Raw genomic sequence first — 6,415 nt, 5'->3', positions numbered from 1 at the left:
GGTTCCATGAAGTGTGTGGCAGGAACTGGATGGAGAGAGAGATGACCTCTGCTGATATTGATCATATTTTGAATAAATCATGGGCTGAGCCAGTAAGGAACCCATATACCTATGCATGTTCCCTCAACACAACCAGAGAGTTAGTCATGCATTCAGTGGAAGGGTTGGTCATATGTGCTCCATGACACACTCAGGATCTACCAATTGACCCCACCCTTACTGCCTGAGGGAAGCTGGCTTTTGTCTCCTTGTGGTATCTTGTCATCTTTGTCATGGCTTCCTGCAAGTTTAATTGTTCATTCTGGACTTTTAGTTAAATAATGAATACCTGTGACCCTATTCATTTGCCCAGGAGCAGATCCTTTGGAGTAACACAGCTCCTGCAGGCTTCCCTCGGGTCACCTTCATGAAGCTCAAAGGTAATCACCATCCGGAAGTGTTTTTAAAAGGTGTATTAAATGTGAACCCTTAGAAATGCAGTGCTTAGTTTTGCATGAGCTTAGAATTCATATAAAGATTGTTTCATAATGTGCCATCCAGGGCCTGACCTGGCAGATATCTCGGCAGTTAAGAGCACTTGCTGCTCTTTTGGAGAGCCAGAGTTGCTGTGATGGCTATTCCCAGTTGTCAACTTGACTATATCCGGAATAATCTACAATCCAGAAATGGAGGGCACCCCTGTGATCCAGATCTTGAGACTGGAAGACACAAGCTTTTGATGCAGATCTTGAGGCTGGAAGACATGCACACCTTTAATTCAGATCTTGAGTCACACCTTTAATCTGGGCCATACCTTCTGCTGGAGGCCTACATAATGACAATGGAAGAAGGACCTGTTCGTTCTTTGCCTGCTCACACTCACTTGATCAGCACATCCATGGGAGCCTACTTCTTCAGGATTCCAGCTTATACAGAAGACCAGATGAGATACCCAACCTTGTGGGACTGAGCAACTACTAGATTCTTGAATTTCCCACTCACATCAGGCCATTGTTGGGTTAGTTGGACTGCAGCCTGAAAGTCATTCCAATAAATTCCATATATGGAGTAGCATATTCACACAAGTGATGCCCATAAAATCACCACACTCACCCCACGGCAAAGAGATACCTTTTTGGTGCTGGTGTTCTTATATCAATCAGGAATAAAACAGACAGCAGTCCTTTGTTCCTCCTAACTTGAAGCCTGGCTTAGCGGCTATCTTAGATAGGGTCTCCTTTGTTGAGAAGAGATACCATGACCAAGGCAACTCTTATAAAGGAAAACGTTTAATTGGGGCTGGCTTACAGTTTCAGAGGTTCAATCCATTATCATCATGTCGGGAAGCATGGCAGTGTGCAGGCAGACTTGGTGCTGGAGGAGCCAAGAGTTCTATATTGTGATCTGAAGACAACAGGAGGAGACTCAGTTCTGCAGGCAGTCAGGGGGAGGGTCTCATTCCACACTGGGCAGAGCTTGAACATAAGAGCCTCAAAACCCACCTTCCCAGTGACACTCTTCCTCTGTGAAGGCTACACCTTATCCAATAAGGCCACAATAGTGCCACTTTTCATGGGCCAGGAATATTCAAATCACCTTAGTGGCCAAAGGATTCATAAAACTCAAATCAAATCTAGGAAGTACAACATGGGAAGAGGAAGACAGACAGAGACCTGTGGACCACCATCTCACCCACAGACCTGCCCTTCAGCAACATGGCACAGGCAGGCCAGCTTGCTGCCATGCCACACAGTGTGATTGGAGGATGTCATCAAGGAGCCCGCCAGCCATGCAGCCAGCCTGCAACAGGAGCCACAACAATATGCAAGTACGGAGTGGACGGATGGGAGAGAAAGAGAAGCAGAGCCGTTGAGCATTATGAAGAGAGATAGGACTGGAGACTTAAGGGTGGAGAGGAGCAGCCCGCTGTGAGTGGCTAGCCCTACCACTTGGGGCTATGTTCGAGTCTGTGGCTACCCAGTGGCAGGGATCAATATTGATGTTCCTGGCTCATATTACCACTAGGAAACATGAGGGCGGTCCTTGTCAGGCAGCCATCAAGGACCACATGAATGTGTAGGGGCTGTGCAGAACTGGCCTCACCCCTCACTGGCTACAGTGCTCTGAAGTCCTGGGCCCATCTCTCACTGGCAACAGGGAGCCACTGGACCAACATCATCTGAGCATTTGGAGACAGAGTGTGTGTGTGTGTGTGTGTGTGTGTGAGAGAGAGAGAGAGAGAGAGGGAGAGAGAGAGAAAGAGAGAGAGACAGAAAGAGAGAGAGACAGAGAGAGAGAGAGAGAGAGACAGAGACAGACAGCGCTGGCCTGAGGGCCTGAGAGCAGGAGAAGTGACCCTGCCTCCTGAGATGGTGGCATTGGGTGGCCTAGCTGGAGCAGTAGTGGAGAGCTCCCCTGGTGGTGTGGATAAGGGAGAGCTTGTGTACTGATCTGTTCAATGACCATCCAGGCCCAAATCCAAAATCTCTGTCATTTGCAAATGGTTGGGATACATGAAAGGGCCAGTCCTGCTGATCCTAAGCTGCAGGCTCTCTATCACACAGGACAAGAACAGGGTAACTCTTGATGTGGAGTCACTATTGATGGTGTCACAGAAGCCAGAGAGATCTTGAATCAGACCAATGACTCATTGCAATGAACATTTGCAAGTGAAGATGTGTGGACAGAGGAACACACACTGTGGCACACTCCCACTTCCATGATAAGATGCCTTCTATACTTTGTTGTTGTTGTTGTTGTTGTTATTGTCATTACTTGTCTGTGTGCGGGTTTTATTTTGGGAGGGAGGTCACAAGTGCAAGGGTGGATGTGACAGAATGGGGAGACAAATGGGACTGGGCATATGATGTGAAACTCACAAAGAGTCAATTAAAAGTTTTTAAAACTCACCACACACACACACACACACACACACACTTTTTATTACTAGTTTTTGTTGTTGTTGTTGTTAGTGGTTTTATTTTGTTTGAGTTAATTGTTAATTTGTTTTGTTAATTGTAGCCCAGGCTGACCTCATATTTATAAAAGCCTCCTGGCTGCATTTTGTTTGTTTATGAATACAAAGTTTCACTCCATAGTCCAAGCTAGTTTCAACCTCAATATTTCTTGCCTCAGTCTCCTGATTATAAGCATGTGCCATACCAACAACATGCCATCTTTTGATACTCATTTATATTTTGTTTTTAACTTTAGAGGCTAACCCCAGGTATAATGGTACATACCTTTAATATTACTACTCAGAAGGCAGAGGCAGAATCTCTGTGAGTTTGAAACCAGCCTGATCTACATAGTGAGTTCCATGACAGCCAGGACTATAGAGAAACTCAAAAAAAAAAAAAAAAAAAAAAAAACTAAAAATTTCTACCATGTTGTGGCATAAAGCTATATTTATCTATTGGTACTGCTATGTAATATTCCGCCATCTAGATGGATTATAACATGCTTCTCCATCTTCTTCGAATGGATCTCGATGTTGTTTCAGCCTTCTGTTATTACCAAGGAGAGCTTCCACGAAGTTCTTCAACAGTAAGTTTCCTTGTATATACAACCAACAGTAGAATGACTAGTTTGTGGGTACAGGGATGCTCATACCTACCAGAGAGTGATGTTTTCTAAAGTGATTGATTGTTCCAGTGCACACCTACTGCAAGAAAAAAAAAAAAAGGAACTCTGACGTCAATGTCTCATGTATGACACTGCTGACTTTTTAAATTAGTTTTAGATTATTCTTGTTTTCATGTAGATGAGTGTTCAGTCTGAATGTGTGCCTGCTGCCCAAGGCCAGCAAAGAGCATCAGATCCCTTGGAATTGTAATTACAGATGCTTATGAGCTGCCATGTAGGCTCTTGGAACCAAACAGGTCCTTAGCAAGAATGGCAAGTGTGCTTACAGCTGGGCCATCTCCCAGCCCCAGGATATGGAACATTTTAATGTTGCTAATGGAACGAATGATGAAGAGAGTATTGGTTAAGAAACAATGGCTCACTCATGTCGACTTTTGAAAAATATCTGTTGATACAGTCACTGGCAGGTTCAATGAGGAGCCACTGTGAGGACCAGCACAGCAGAGAACACTAAATGAGAGAGCAGCAAAGTTAGTGAGTTTATTCAATGACGAGGAAAAGCCAGGGCTATACAGAGAAACCCTGTCTTGAAAAAAACAAAAACAAAAACAAAAAAAAGCAAGATGTGCTGAGTGAGAAGGATTATGGGAAGGAGTTTGCCTAAGTGCTACAGAAAGCAGTGGATATGGTTTGGGGGGGGGGGCGTTGAAAGTTACTTAATCTCCAATGAGGGCTTAAGTATTACGAAAAACGTGTGCTGGTATAGTTATTTTCCTTTCTTTTCTTTTTTTTTTTTTTTTTTTTTTGGTTTTTTTTTTCGAGACAGGGTTTCTCTGTATAGCCCTGGCTGTCCTGGAACTCACTTTGTAGACCAGGCTGGCCTCCAACTCAGAAATCCACCTGCCTCTGCCTCCCAAGTGCTGGAATTAAAGGCGTGCACCACCATGCCCGGCGTTATTTTCCTTTCTTAAGAATTGTTTTATAGCCAGGTGGTGGTGGTGCATGCCTTTATTCCCAGCACTCAGGAGGCAAAGCAGAGGCAGATGGACCTCAGAGTTTGAGGCCAACCTGGACTATAGATGGAGTTCCGGGACAGCCAGAGCTACACAGAGAGATCCTGTCTTAGAGGGGGAAAAAAAAAAAGAAGCAAAACAAGAGTATTGATTTATTATTTTTACCTGGTGTGTGTGTGTGTGTGTGTGTGTGTGTGTGTGTGTGTGTGTGTGTGTGTGTGTGTGTGTATGCAGGTCCAAAAAGAGGTCAGGTTCCCCACGGGGCTGGAGTTACAAGTGGTTGTGAGCCACTCGGCCTAGGTGCTGGGATAGGTCCTCTGGAAGTGCACTAGAGTCTCTTCATCTAAGCCGTCACTAGGTTACTTTTCTGGTTTTTTTATTTTTATATTTATTTTATTTATGTCTATGAGTGTTTTACCTGCATAAATGTCTGTGAACTACACATGTACCTGGCACGTGTGGGGGTCTGGAGAGGGGACCGATTCTCCTGAAAATGGTGTTACAGAACAAGTGAGCTGCCATGTGAGTGCTGGAAATTGAACTCCGATCCTCTGCAAGAACAGCAAGTGCTCTTAGCTGCTGAGCCATCTCTCCAGCCATGAGTTATTTTTCTTACCCACAGAATTCTGTTCTTTTTTTTTTTTTTTGGTTTTGCAGACAGGGTTTCTCTGTGTAGCCCTGACTGTCCTGGAACTCACTCTGTAGACCAGGCTGACCTCAAACTCAGAAATCTGCCTGCCTCTGCCTCCCAAGTGCTGGGATTAAAGGCCAGAATTCTGTTCTTAAAGAGACTTTATTGATGTGTTGTGCAAGTCTTCAGCCTGAGAAGGGAGCAATGGCAGAGATAAGGTAGGCAGTCAAAGCAATCCTTTCTTTCTTTTTTCTTTGTTTTCGTCAAAGTGTCCTGAAGTCCGTACTGACCATGAACTCCTGATCTTCCCGCCTCCACCTCCTGAGGTTACAGGTGTGTATTCATGGGATGAACTTAGACCAGGGATCATCAACTATTTCTAAAAATCATGTTTGTGATGTTTCTAAAAGCAGGGAATGTGTGTGGCTCATACCCAGGCCTTGATGACTATGCCGAGACCCCTGGATGTCAGCTGCTGAGTGACAGAAACCAATCAGGAGAATGAGGAGGGGCCTATTCTCTTTTCTACCTTTTTTTAAATTCCCTTTTTAAAATTCCCTTTATTTCCTAACTAGCTATCCTGTTTCAATGTAGTGTCAGTTTATGACCGTAGCTTTCCGTGTGCCAAGCTTTCTGTCTTTCCTTTTCTCTTCTGAGACAGTCTCATGTAGCAAGCTAGACTCAACTTTGCTATATAGCTGAGGCTGACAGAGGATGCCTGTGATGGCTACTCTTGGTTATCAACTTGATTACAACAATTCTAATTAACTAAAATTCAAAAATGGAAGGCACACCTGGGAGAGATTTTCCACTTAACTTGAAAGAGGAAGATACACTTCTAATCTGGCTTTTTTTTTTTAATTCTTATTTTATTTATTACATATGCATTAGTGTTTGGCCTGCATCAATGTCTGTTGTAAGAATGTCAGCTCTGGAACTGGAGTTATAGATAGTCGTGAGCTGCCATGTGGTTGCTGGGAATTGAAGCCAGGTCCTCTGGAAGAGCAGCCAAGTGATCTTAAGTATGAAGTCATGTCTCCTGCTCCTTTAATCTGGATCTTGAGGTAGGAAGACACACCTTTAGTTTGGGCCACACCTTCTGCTGGTAACCTAAATAAATAGGACTTGGAAGAAGGAAACTTTCGCTTTTGGCTCTCGGCTTGCTACCTAGTGCAGTCCTTCTCTGGCATTAGAGCTTACTTCTTTG

Source organism: Mus caroli, unplaced genomic scaffold (assembly GCF_978045245.1).
Source record: "Mus caroli unplaced genomic scaffold, Mus_caroli_1 scaffold_8, whole genome shotgun sequence".
Classification (NCBI taxonomy): domain Eukaryota; kingdom Metazoa; phylum Chordata; class Mammalia; order Rodentia; family Muridae; genus Mus; species Mus caroli.
This window is presented reverse-complemented; position numbering follows the sequence as displayed.